The sequence below is a fragment of the Mytilus trossulus genome, unplaced genomic scaffold (assembly GCF_036588685.1).
Source record: "Mytilus trossulus isolate FHL-02 unplaced genomic scaffold, PNRI_Mtr1.1.1.hap1 h1tg000158l__unscaffolded, whole genome shotgun sequence".
Classification (NCBI taxonomy): Eukaryota; Metazoa; Mollusca; class Bivalvia; order Mytilida; family Mytilidae; genus Mytilus; species Mytilus trossulus.
Window position 1 is genome coordinate 3,445,594 of NW_026963304.1, and position 13,674 is coordinate 3,459,267.

The window sequence follows — 13,674 nt, forward strand, 5'->3', positions numbered from 1 at the left end:
AAATGATGACACATAAAGTACCTACTACTCTCAAAATTTGCACAATTTATTAAAGATTTAGACCAATTGTATTCAGTTATTTCAAAATCCAAGATGAAGGAAGAAACCCTATCTATTTTTAATATGATTTTCACCATACCATGTACATATATTTATATCTATAATATTAATATTAACATGCATAAAATTATGATAATTATGTTTAAATATTATTGTTACCATATAAGTATGTGTATAAATGACTTTACCATATCAATGTGTTAATATATGATTATTACTATATGATTATTTCAATATATGATTTTCACCATATGCAAGATCCAATTACAGATGTGGCATAGGCTTTGCTCATTGTTGAAAGCCATACGGTGATCTTTGATTGTTAATTTCTGGGTCATGTTGGTCTCTTGTGGAGAGTTGTCTCATTGGCAATCATGCAACATCTTTTTTATATTCACATTGGTTAGTCGAACTGTTGAAGGGCAGCGATATTCTCTTCAAGGTAATTCTATCATTATCGTTTTAGGAAAAAAGAGTTTATTTTGTTGTCCATCAGTTTGAATGATCTGCTGTTTCGAGTTTCTTGTCTTTTTATCATATGCTTGTATTGCTTATGTTTCTGTTTTTTTGTAGGTAGATAAATGGTTCAGAAACCAGCACCAATACCCCAATCACGTTGTACAACATAGTCAGCCTCTGATGTTGCCTTTGATCTTATGGATGTTGTATTCCCAGCTTTAATAGCATATATGTATCGCATCCTGTTTCTCTGGATGTGTAGACGGGCAGGATGAAACATGCACCTCTTTTCTGTATGCTTTCCATCTTTTCTATTTCCCTGGTGGTGAATGGGTTCCAAATGATAGGATGGTATTCTAGTACCAATCTAACCATGGCTTTTTTGCACTCTAAGGGGCACTGACGTAATTTTTTAACAGGAAACTTAGTGTACAGCGTGTCTTGTTTATAATTTTCCCTAATGTGGCTGGTCCACTTTTGGTCATCGGATAAATTAAGACCTAGGTACGGATTTGTACCTGCTTTAATATTATGTTGTCTAGTTGGTAGACGTGTGTTGATTTTGTTTCAAGCGCATTATATATATAAATTGTTTTTTGGCATTAAATTTCATTCCCCAACTTAGTGTCTATATTCCCAAAGCTTTAGATCTATTTGGAGAATTTGATTGTCTTGCGTATGGAAATGTTTTCAATAGATTCGACGTTTGTCTGCAAATAATCGAATTTTGGATTTTACCCCTTCCGGGAGGTAATTCCTTTGCCTTAGGAAGAGCAGCGGTCCAATCAATGTGACTTGTGTTACGTCGAGTATACATATGTATATCCTGATTGCTCACCTTCACTACCAACCTGCATTGATCATTGTGGCAGGAATGCTGCTAACCATATATTGAGATCGTTGTGGAAGGAATGCTGCTACCCATGTATTGAGATCGTTGTGGAAGGAATACTGCTAACCATGTACTGAGATCTTTGTGGAAGGAATGCTTCTAACCACGTATTGAGATCGTTGTGGAAGGAATGCTGCTAACCAAGTATTGAGATCGTTGTGGAAGGAATGCTGCTAACCATGTATTGAGATCGTTGTGGAAGGAATGCTGCTAACCATGTATTGAGATCGTTGTGAAAGGAATGCTGCGAACCATGTATTGAGATCGTTGTGGAAGGAATGCTGCTAACCATGTACTGAGATCGTTGTGGAAAGGAATGCTGCTAACCATGTACTGAGCTCGTTGTGGAAGGAATGCTGCTAACCATGTATTGAGATCGTTGTGGAAGGAATGCTGCTAACCATGTATTGAGATCGTTGTGGAAGGAATGCTGCTAACCATGTACTGAGATCGATGTGGAAGGAATGCTGCTAACCATGTATTGAGCTCGTTGTGGAAGGAATGTTGCTTACCATGTATTGAGATCGTTGTGGAAGGAATGCTGCTAACCATGTATTGAGATCGTTGTGGAAGGAATGCTGCTAACCATGTATTGAGGTCGTTGTGGAAGGAATACTGCTAACCATGTACTGAGATCGTTGTGGAAGGAATGCTGCTAACCATGTATTGAGATCGTTGTGAAAGGAATGCTGCTAACCATGTATTGAGATCGTTGTGGAAGGAATGCTGCTAACCATGTATTGAGATCGTTGTGGAAGGAATGCTGCTAACCATGAACTGGGATCGTGGAAGGAATGCTGCTAACCATGTATTGAGATCGTTGTGGAAGGAATGCTGCTAACCATGTATTGAGATCGTTGTGGAAGGAATGCTGCTAACCATGTACTGAGATCGTTGTGGCAGGAATGCTGCTAACCATGTATTGAGATCGTTGTGGAAGGAATGCTGCTTACCATGTATTGAGATCGTTGTGGAAGGAATGCTGCTTACCATGTATTGAGATCGTTGTAGAAGGAATGCTGCTAACCATGTATTGAGATCGTTGTGGAAGGTATGCTGCTAACCATGAACTGAGATCGTTGTGGAAGGAATGCTGCTAACCATGTACTGAGATCGTTGTGGAAGGAATGCTGCTAACCATGAACTGAGATCGTTGTGATAGGAATGCCGCTAACCATGTACTGAGATCGTTGTGGAAGGAATGCTGCTAACCATGTACTGAGATCGTTGTGTAAGGAATGTTGCTAACCATGTATTCAGATCGTTGTGGCAGGAATGCTGCTTACCATGTATTCAGATCGTTGTGGAAGGAATGCTGCTTACAATGTATTGAGATCGTTGTGGAAGGAATGCTTCTAACCATGTATTGAGATCGTTGTGAAAGGAATGATGCTAACCATGTATTGAGATCGTTGTGGAAGGAATGCTGCTAACCATGTATTGAGATCGTTGTGGAAGGAATGCTGCTAACCATGTATTGAGATCGTTGTGACAGGAATGCTGATAACCATGTATTGAGATCGTTGTGGAAGGAATGCTGCTAACCATGTATTGAGATCGTTGTGGAAGGAATGCTGCTAACCATGTACTTGGATCGTTGTGGAAGGAATGCTGCTAACCATGTATTGAGATCGTTGTGGAAGGAATGCTGCTAACCATGTACTGAGATCGTTGTGGAAGGAATGCTGCTAACCATGAACTGAGATCGTTGTGATAGGAATGCCGCTAACCATGTACTGAGATCGTTGTGGAAGGAATGCTGCTAACCATGTACTGAGATCGTTGTGGAAAGGAATGCTGCTAACCATGTACTGAGCTCGTTGTGGAAGGAATGCTGCTAACCATGTATTGAGATCGTTGTGGAAGGAATGCTGCTAACCATGTATTGAGATCGTTGTGGAAGGAATGCTGCTAACCATGTACTGAGATCGATGTGGAAGGAATGCTGCTAACCATGTATTGAGCTCGTTGTGGAAGGAATGTTGCTTACCATGTATTGAGATCGTTGTGGAAGGAATGCTGCTAACCATGTATTGAGATCGTTGTGGAAGGAATGCTGCTAACCATGTATTGAGGTCGTTGTGGAAGGAATACTGCTAACCATGTACTGAGATCGTTGTGGAAGGAATGCTGCTAACCATGTATTGAGATCGTTGTGAAAGGAATGCTGCTAACCATGTATTGAGATCGTTGTGGAAGGAATGCTGCTAACCATGTATTGAGATCGTTGTGGAAGGAATGCTGCTAACCATGAACTGGGATCGTGGAAGGAATGCTGCTAACCATGTATTGAGATCGTTGTGGAAGGAATGCTGCTAACCATGTATTGAGATCGTTGTGGAAGGAATGCTGCTAACCATGTACTGAGATCGTTGTGGCAGGAATGCTGCTAACCATGTATTGAGATCGTTGTGGAAGGAATGCTGCTTACCATGTATTGAGATCGTTGTGGAAGGAATGCTGCTTACCATGTATTGAGATCGTTGTAGAAGGAATGCTGCTAACCATGTATTGAGATCGTTGTGGAAGGTATGCTGCTAACCATGAACTGAGATCGTTGTGGAAGGAATGCTGCTAACCATGTACTGAGATCGTTGTGGAAGGAATGCTGCTAACCATGAACTGAGATCGTTGTGATAGGAATGCCGCTAACCATGTACTGAGATCGTTGTGGAAGGAATGCTGCTAACCATGTACTGAGATCGTTGTGTAAGGAATGTTGCTAACCATGTATTCAGATCGTTGTGGCAGGAATGCTGCTTACCATGTATTCAGATCGTTGTGGAAGGAATGCTGCTTACAATGTATTGAGATCGTTGTGGAAGGAATGCTTCTAACCATGTATTGAGATCGTTGTGAAAGGAATGATGCTAACCATGTATTGAGATCGTTGTGGAAGGAATGCTGCTAACCATGTATTGAGATCGTTGTGGAAGGAATGCTGCTAACCATGTATTGAGATCGTTGTGACAGGAATGCTGATAACCATGTATTGAGATCGTTGTGGAAGGAATGCTGCTAACCATGTATTGAGATCGTTGTGGAAGGAATGCTGCTAACCATGTACTTGGATCGTTGTGGAAGGAATGCTGCTAACCATGTATTGAGATCGTTGTGGAAGGAATGCTGCTAACCATGTATTGAGATCGCTGTGGAAGGAATGCTGCTAACCATGTATTGAGATCGTTGTAGTAGGAATGCTGCGAACCATGTATTGAGATCGTTGTGGAAGGAATGCTGCTAACCATGTACTGAGATCGTTGTGAAAGGAATGCTGCTAACCATGTATTGAGATCGTTGTGGCAGGAATGCTGCTTACCATGTATTGAGATCGTTGTGGAAGGAATGCTGCTTACCATGTATTGAGATTGTTGTGGAAGGAATGCTGCTAACCATGTATTGAGATCGTTGTGGAAGGAATGCTGCTAACCATGTACTTGGATCGTTGTGGAAGGAATGCTGCTAACTATGTATTGAGATCGTTGTGGAAGGAATGCTGCTAACCATGTATTGAGATCGCTGTGGAAGGAATGCTGCTAACCATGTATTGAGATCGTTGTGGCAGGAATGCTGCTAACCATGTATTGAGATCGTTGTGGAAGAAATGCTGCTAACCATGTATTGAGATCGTTGTGGAAGGAATGCTGCTAACCATGTATTGAGATCGTTGTGGCAGGAATGCTGCTAACCATGTATTGAGATCGTTGTGGAAGGAATGCTGCTAACCATGTACTGAGATCGTTGTGAAAGGAATGCTGCTAACCATGTATTGAGATCGTTGTGGCAGGAATGCTGCTAACCATGTATTGAGATCGTTGTGGAAGGAATGCTGCTTACCATGTATTGAGATCGTTGTGGAAGGAATGCTTCTAACCATGTATTGAGATCGTTGTGAAAGGAATGCTGCTAACCATGTATTGAGATCGTTGTGGAAGGAATGCTGCTAACCATGTATTGAGATCGTTGTGACAGGAATGCTGCTAACCATGTATTGAGATCGGTGTGGAAGGAATGCTGTTAACCATGTATTGAGATCGTTGTGGAAGGAATGCTGCTAACCATGTACTTGGATCGTTGTGGAAGGAATGCTGCTAACCATGTATTGAGATCGTTGTGGAAGGAATGCTGCTAACCATGTATTGAGATCGCTGTGGAAGGAATGCTGCTAACCATGTATTGAGATCGTTGTGGCAGGAATGCTGCTAACCATGTATTGAGATCGTTGTGGAAGAAATGCTGCTAACCATGTATTTAGATCGTTGTGGAAGGAATGATGCTAACCATGTATTGAGATCGTTGTGGCAGGAATGCTGCTAACCATGTATTGAGATTTCCATATATTCTATAACTGTTTAGCTTTGCCGGCTGACATACTTTATATATATAGGAAGATGTGGTATGAGTGCTAATGAGACAACTCTTCATTCAAGTCACAATTTATAAAAGTACATATAAATGTACATATTATTATATCAATAATGTAAATACTACCATATTATTATGTTTATATATGAGTGTAACAATATAATTATGTTTATATATGGATGTTACCATATAATTATGTTTATATATGCGTGTTATCATATAATTATGTTTATATATGAGTGTTATCATGTAATTACGTGTATATATTAGTGTTAACATATATTTTGTCTATATATGAGTGTTTCAATATAAATTTTGTTTATATACGATTTTCGTCATTTTACTTTCTATGTACATTATATGATTCCTGATATGGTATTTATGTTGGTTATTAACATACATGTACATGTAATAAAGAGTATTATATAGTTAAAAAAATGTATTAACAATTGTGATAACATGATGAACCTGTACCCCTAGTCGAGCAGGATCTGTTTGTCCTTCTAGGGCACTCAGTTCCGCTATAATCATCATTTTACGTCCGTTGTGTCGTCGGCTGTTAACAATTTTACCTATTTCACATAAATTAGTACCACTATAAGCTAGTGCAGTCGGACCTGCACGTCTTTCCAGGCCACCTCAGTTCAACTTTGATCTCAATTAGCGTCCGTTATGTCGTCGTCTGTGAAAAATTAACTTATTTTACATTATCCACTAGTGAAGTAAGTAGTGATTATAAAAAAAAAAGATGTGGTATGAATGCCAATGAGACAACTATCCACAAAAGACCAGAATGACACGGACATTAACAACTATAGGTCACTATACGGCCTTCAACAATGAGCAAAGCACATACCGCATAGTCTGCAATAAAAGGCCCCGATAAGACAATGTAAAACAATTCAAACGAGAAAACCAATGGCCTTATTTATGTTAAAAAAAAATGAACGAAAAACAAATATGTAACACATTATTAAATATTCGAAAGAAACCAACAGAAGTCAATTTAGGAATACGATATACCAGATAAAAGATAACCCAAATTCGTTGAAATCCCTCGTAATATTTCCTACGACTCCAGATTACCTTCGTTATACAAATGTGAACAAATTGTAAGACAAACTAATATATGATCATAATAAAAAACAACAAATAGTAAGTTTGAATTTTGGCAATTTTTTGTCATGGTTTTATTAGGACAGTTCAACTATGTATCAACCGGCCAACGAATTTGCATTCATCGACAATTTCTCATTAATGTCCAAGATAAAAACATTGAAGGGCACCCATCATATGTTTTCTCCAAATGGCAACTGGGCTACCAGACGCCAACTGTGATAAATTCAGCCCTTCAGTAAAACTATGTATTCAGTAAAAATTCTGTCCAATCCATGACGCTTCTTTTGGCAATATCTGAAAATATACAACAAACAGCAGAAAAAATATTCTAAAGGGTGGGATAGGGTGGGTTTTTGTGTTCCTTCAGAGTTCAAATCACGCAATGAACAAATCACGAAAAGCATGCAATTTTATACCAAATAAAAGCGGGAAAACCGCTTATGAAAAATGTAGGTTAACAAAAGACGCTTAAGTCCATCAAAAGTAAAGAAAAGTTAACTCTAGTTTAGCAGACGATACTCTCAATACTTACAACAGTTCAACGTAGTACATGTTTATGAACTATACTATACCACAGTTCAACGTAGTATATCAACCATACTATACAACAGTTCAACGTAGTATATCAACCATACTATACAAAGTTCAACGTAGTATATCAACCATACTATACAACAGTTCAACGTAGTATATCAACCATACTATACAACAGTTCAAGGTAGTATAACAACCATACTATACAACAATACAAATATAAGCAACGTGTACAACTCAACATTTATTCACTTGACCGGAGTCCTATGTTCAAACCAATTTGAAACTGAACTCTTATAAAGGATTTCCCATTAATATGTATAAAAGCGGACCATTATTTCCAGGTCTTATTTGGAAAAAAGTTATCAAACTACGTAAATGTAGAGGACACATCTCATTTGTTTTTTTTTTATCAACAAACTATTAAAGTAATGGATCTCCCTTTTTTATCAGTTCAGAAAAACCTATAGTAATAAAAAGCTGACTTTACATGATCAATATATAATGTATGTGAAGTTAGCAGCCGGTTCGTTATTCGTTATTCGATATTCAATATCCAACTGGCTGCTAGCAGCCAGTTTGATATTCAAAATTTAGTGAAAAATCATAAGAAAATTAAATACTGGAAATCATAAAAAGCACGATTTTCATAGTCAAAAGGACTAATAAGATACGTAGGAATCATTAAATGACCTTTTCAAGCTGTCGTAATTGCTCTTTGTCCTCGAATATAAACCCTTTTCCGTGCGACTTATTTGCCTGTATGTAAAAAAGAGTTTTGTCATGAAAACGACTTAAAAGATGTACTTTTGTGTATAATGTTTCTTACGACAAAAAGAAAAACCAATATCTCTAAAACTTTTTTTAACTATAAATAGAAATATATATGGAAAGCCTAAAAAAAAAATTTCAGTCAAAAAATGTCCAAATTTTATGACAAAGGGCACAGGGTAATGGTGAGAGCCCCCTGATCTCTCAATCTTTCTAGTATTTGACAAACATTTAGTCAATAGGTAGATACAAACGTGACTAAAAGGAATTTGGGTACACTTCCTGTCGTCTATGTTTACGGAGCGCCCAAAGTGCCAGTTGGATATTCAAAATATATAGCGAAAACCTACCCGAGACCGCTTAAATGAGGTTGAGACCCCCCGGGTCTTTCAATGTCCATAAAATTCAACCAAATCATTGACTCTGTATATATAAAGGTTGTATTAGATGGATTTACCAGAATAGCGTCATCTTCTATATCTACGGAGGGCTAAGATTGTCACTTTTCAGTCGAAAAATGTCAAAATTTTAGGACAAAGGGCACAGGGTAATGGTGAGAGCCCCCTGATCTCTGAATCTTTCTAATATTTGACAGACATTTATTCAATAGGTAGATACAAACGTGACTAAAAGGAATTTGGGTACACTTCCTGTCTTCTATGTTTACGGAGCACCCAAAGTGCCAGTTGGATATTCAAAATATATAGCGAAAACCTACCCGAGACCGCTTAAATGAGGTTGAGACCCCCCGGGTCTTTCAATGTCCATAAAATTCAACCAAATCATTGACTCTGTATATATAAAGGTTGTATTAGATGGATTTACCAGAATAGCGTCATCTTCTATATCTACGGAGGGCTAAGATTGTCACTTTTCAGTCGAAAAATGTCAAAATTTTAGGACAAAGGGCACAGGGTAATGGTGAGAGCCCCCTGATCTCTCAATCTTTCTAATATTTGACAGACATTTATTCAATAGGTAGATACAAACGTGACTTAAAGGAATTTGGGTACACTTCCTGTCTTCTATGTTTACGGAGCACCCAAAGTGCCAGTTGGATATTCAAAATATATAGCGAAAACCTACCCGAGACCGCTTAAATGAGGTTGAGACCCGCCGGGTCTTTCAATGTCCATAAAATTCAACCAAATCATTGACTCTGTATATATAAAGGTTGTATTAGATGGATTTACCAGAATAGCGTCATCTTCTATATCTACGGAGGGCTAAGATTGTCACTTTTCAGTCGAAAAATGTCAAAATTTTAGGACAAAGGGCACAGGGTAATGGTGAGAGCCCCCTGATCTCTCAATCTTTCTAATATTTGACAGACATTTAGTCAATATGTAGATACAAACGTGACTAAAAGGAATTTGGGTACACTTCCTGTCTTCTATGTTTACGGAGCGCCCAAAGTGCCAGTTGGATATTCAAAATATATAGCGAAAACCTACCCGAGACCGCTTAAATGAGGTTGAGACCCCCCGGGTCTTTCAATGTCCATAAAATTCAACTAAATCATTGACTCTGTATATATAAAGGTTGTATTAGATGGATTTACCAGAATAGCGTCATCTTCTATATCTACGGAGGGCTAAGATTGTCACGTTTCTGTCACGTTTCAGTCGAAAAATGTCAAAATTTTAGGACAAAGGGCACAGGGTAATGGTGAGAGCCCCCTGATCTCTCAATCTTTCTAATATTTGATGGTCTTTCAATGTCCATAAAATTCAATCAAATAATAGATTCTATATATATAAAGGTTGTATTAAATGTTCTTGAACGGACTGCTCACTCCAGATCAGATCAGACCAGAACCCTAGTAGAATCGAGTTGTTTCAAGTACAAACCGTCACCATAGGTTGAAGTGAGCTTGGCGGGGGGAGATATACAGACCTATACCACGCACTTGCACCTTCACACAGCTCACACAACCATCCCATTTGAAGTAAAATTCAGGTCCAAATGCATTGTTGACGCCTATTTCACACAGGCAACTTATAAGGGCTCCAACACTTCATGCTGGCAGAATTGTGTTCGCCAACATAGGAAGGGCTCACATAGCCATTCCCGCTAACATGGGTAGGAATCTCCTTTCTTTTTGAATGTTTTTCTTCAATTGGGTAGTGCTTATTTCCAGAGTCATACCACTAGAACCTTTTCTAGGAGCTTGGTGATCTTTTCAATCTGTCGCAGGGTAAGCAACATGTTGTGTGCACCTTGCAGGTTTGTGTGGGATAAACGAATGGTGACCGGGCAACCTTTTTTGGCTGCTTTCTGTAATTTATTAGCTTGACCTTTTATCAAGTTCAAACCGTATTTTGATAGACTTATAATGCATACCTCGCGAAAATGGAAGCGGATGGTGAGATGTTCACTGCGGAGATTGATAGGATCGCAGTTTTGATCGCTGAGGTATGTCTGCATGCGATTGATGGTTCTCAAGGTCACGGGTAAGTACACCATATTTTTGGGGTTTTGAATGATCTTTAGCCCGGGATCGATTGCGGGGGAAAGCTGTAGATAGTGGACTGTTGGGTGACGTGTACGTAGCTTCCATTGATGATGCTACTGTTCACCAGGATGCTGTTGATGCTTCTGATGCTAACAATGTATTCACCCTCTTTGTAACCGTTTGTTGCCCGATCAAATGTGTAGGGTTGTCGCTTGAATTCCAATATGGTGTTCGATTTCTTAAATTGTAAACCAGGTAAGAATGCGACTATCGTTTCCAGAGACAAGAATGGAAAACCCTTGTTTTTTGTCTGTGGTGTAGACGATTTGTTGCAACAGTATGGTGTCCATTTATTTATTAAAACACGACGTTCAACTTCTGACCGTCCGATTCGAACTGAAGGACTCCTACGGACATTGCAAGTGCAAATTCTTCGGTGTTGGCGGGAATATTACGCTCGAATTCCGCTCGAATCTGGATGTCCACTCGGACTGATGACTTACATCGATGACAAACAGCGGCTATAAGTCAATAAAACCAGAGGGGTTGACGCCACCGTTACTGAGGAGGGTGTCGGTGTTGTAGAATTTCTTTTTGAAGTCTACAGCCTTCTTGAACACTATGGCAACCTTGTATGGTGAGAAACCGGCATTAAAGTGGACGACTGAGCAGTGATCGAACACGGAAGCATTATGGATTTTGTCATTATCTCTGTCGGTTCGGAAGGCAACGGTGATATATCTAGGCTTTTCGGGACCACTATTGGCAGCTAGGCAGCACTTAAACTGTGAGGCTTGGGGAACGGCTATGAAATCGCAATGTCTCGTGCAAAATCCACAGTGAAACTTGAATTTATTCTGGATGGTTTTGTACAGTTGCATCTTGTTTTCGTCTGCAGGAGTGACGCGAGGGAGGAACCAAGAGATCTAAATCAGGATTATTTTTTCCACGTTATTGACGGCGGCTGCCCTAAGAATGACATTTGCATCTGAATTGCGAACGAGTGGGAGTTTGTGCCCGTACAATATTTGTTGTAATCATCCCAAAATATGTATCAGGGGGATGGCAAACGAGTTTGATCCCTTGTTGGTGGTCTTGGTGATAATGAATCCATGGTAGGCATTGTGGAGGGTAGCGATGCCACGACCAGAGATGAGATTGCTTTACTGGGTTTGATTGTGGGACTTACTGCGTTTAACACTTACTGTAAACCAACTTATTTTCGCGGATGCTTTATTTCGCGTTTTACCCTTTCTTTACCACTTTGCGGCTATTTGATTTCGCGATTTTCTTATTTATTTGATTAAGTTTAATAAGGAAAGATCCAAGATTCACATATTCGCGCCGACTTATATTCGCGTTATTTTTCTACTCGCGAAAGACGCAAAAATAAATCGCTCGCGAAAATAAGTTGGTTTACAGTATATTTAGCTGTTGATAAGGTTTGCTGCGTTGGACACTGGGTTTTCGAGGGCGGGTCACTTTGTCAACGACATGGTCGACGACTTTGGCTACCACCTTTTTAACTCCTATTATTGCTGCATTGGTGGCAGCGGTCATAGACCTACTTTCCAAGGTCTTGGCAGCAAAGGAGATGAACATGCGACCAGTGATCGATACCGCCGATAGTGTCAAACAAACTTCGTATTTGGCACAACTTTTTGGAATTATAGATCCTCAATGCTCTTCAACTTTGTATTTATTTGGCTTTTTAACTATTTCGATCTGAGCGTCACTCATGAGTCTTATGTAGACGAAACGCGCGTCTGGCGTATACAATTATAATCCTGGTACTTTTGATAACTAATTCGACCACCGTATGCATACTTTCGAGCAAAACCTTTCTTAATTCATGATATTACGATGGAGCTGCTTATATTCCTTGATACTGGTGTGTTCACCTTTCTTCGTGGCATCGAGGATCGCTACAATTGCGTTGCGCACACCATTGTTTCCAGCACGGTAGCCAGCGTTACACAGATCCAAGCGATAGAGGAGCTGGTCAAAGTCGGAGGGTAGAAATAAGGTTTGAAGTCCGCTACAATGCTCATCTTGCTTAAGATGTGCGACACAATCTTCTTTATTGCCTTTGGGTTCTCGAGAGGTTGAACTGCCTTGATACATTGTACCGGAACTAGTACTGTTCAGGATCTCTGCATAGTCGACAAGGTCTTAAAAACTTCGGGCTCGAACGATTCTGGTTTCTTTTTCACCATGAGTTCCCAGAGGTGAAGGGTTCATTTGGACCTTACACCATCCACGAAAATATCATCGCCGTCAGAAGTAACTGCATGCTGGTTAGCTTCCAATGAAGATACCATCGGTTTCAGTTCTCGATTCAAAGGTATGGTCGGCGGAAGGATTGGTACTGATCTGCAAATACTGCTGTGCTCGAGGTCCGAGGATGATGTCTGTAGGTGGTGATATTGGTAGTGGGTAGTTAAACTTGGGCGGTGTAGGAAGGATGTCTGTCACTGCTGCAGGAAGGTATACGATCGTTTTAGTGATCGGTGAAGCTGCCTCTCGCTGAGCCTCAACCACAGGTTTAGCACATTGGAAAGGTCCCGGTTGAGTTCAATCTTCTCGAGGCGATGCTGCATGTTACTGGCTTAAATCTTTCGCTTGGTCTAGATCTCTTGCAGCTCCCTGACGAGCGCCTCAAATTGTTTAGGGTCTGTAATCTTTATAAATGTTATCTATTTACAGCGTTGACGTGAACTCCCCTAGGCGATGGTTTGAACACCTCTAAGCGTTTGTTTTTAACGTTCCTAAGCGTTGGTTTGAACAGTGATACCTTTCCTGAAACCATATCGAAATGTAAAAAAAATTTAAAAAATACATGCATTTCTGCTCGTTTTTCCATGAAATTGAATTGAAAAGATCGAGCGAAAAATCTTTGTTGATAAACACTACAATCAAGTATGGACCTATGGGTGGTAGGAATAGGAAAGACGGACTGTCAAACAGGTAAATGCCATATAAAACATGCTAAAACAATCTAAATGTTTATATAACCCTA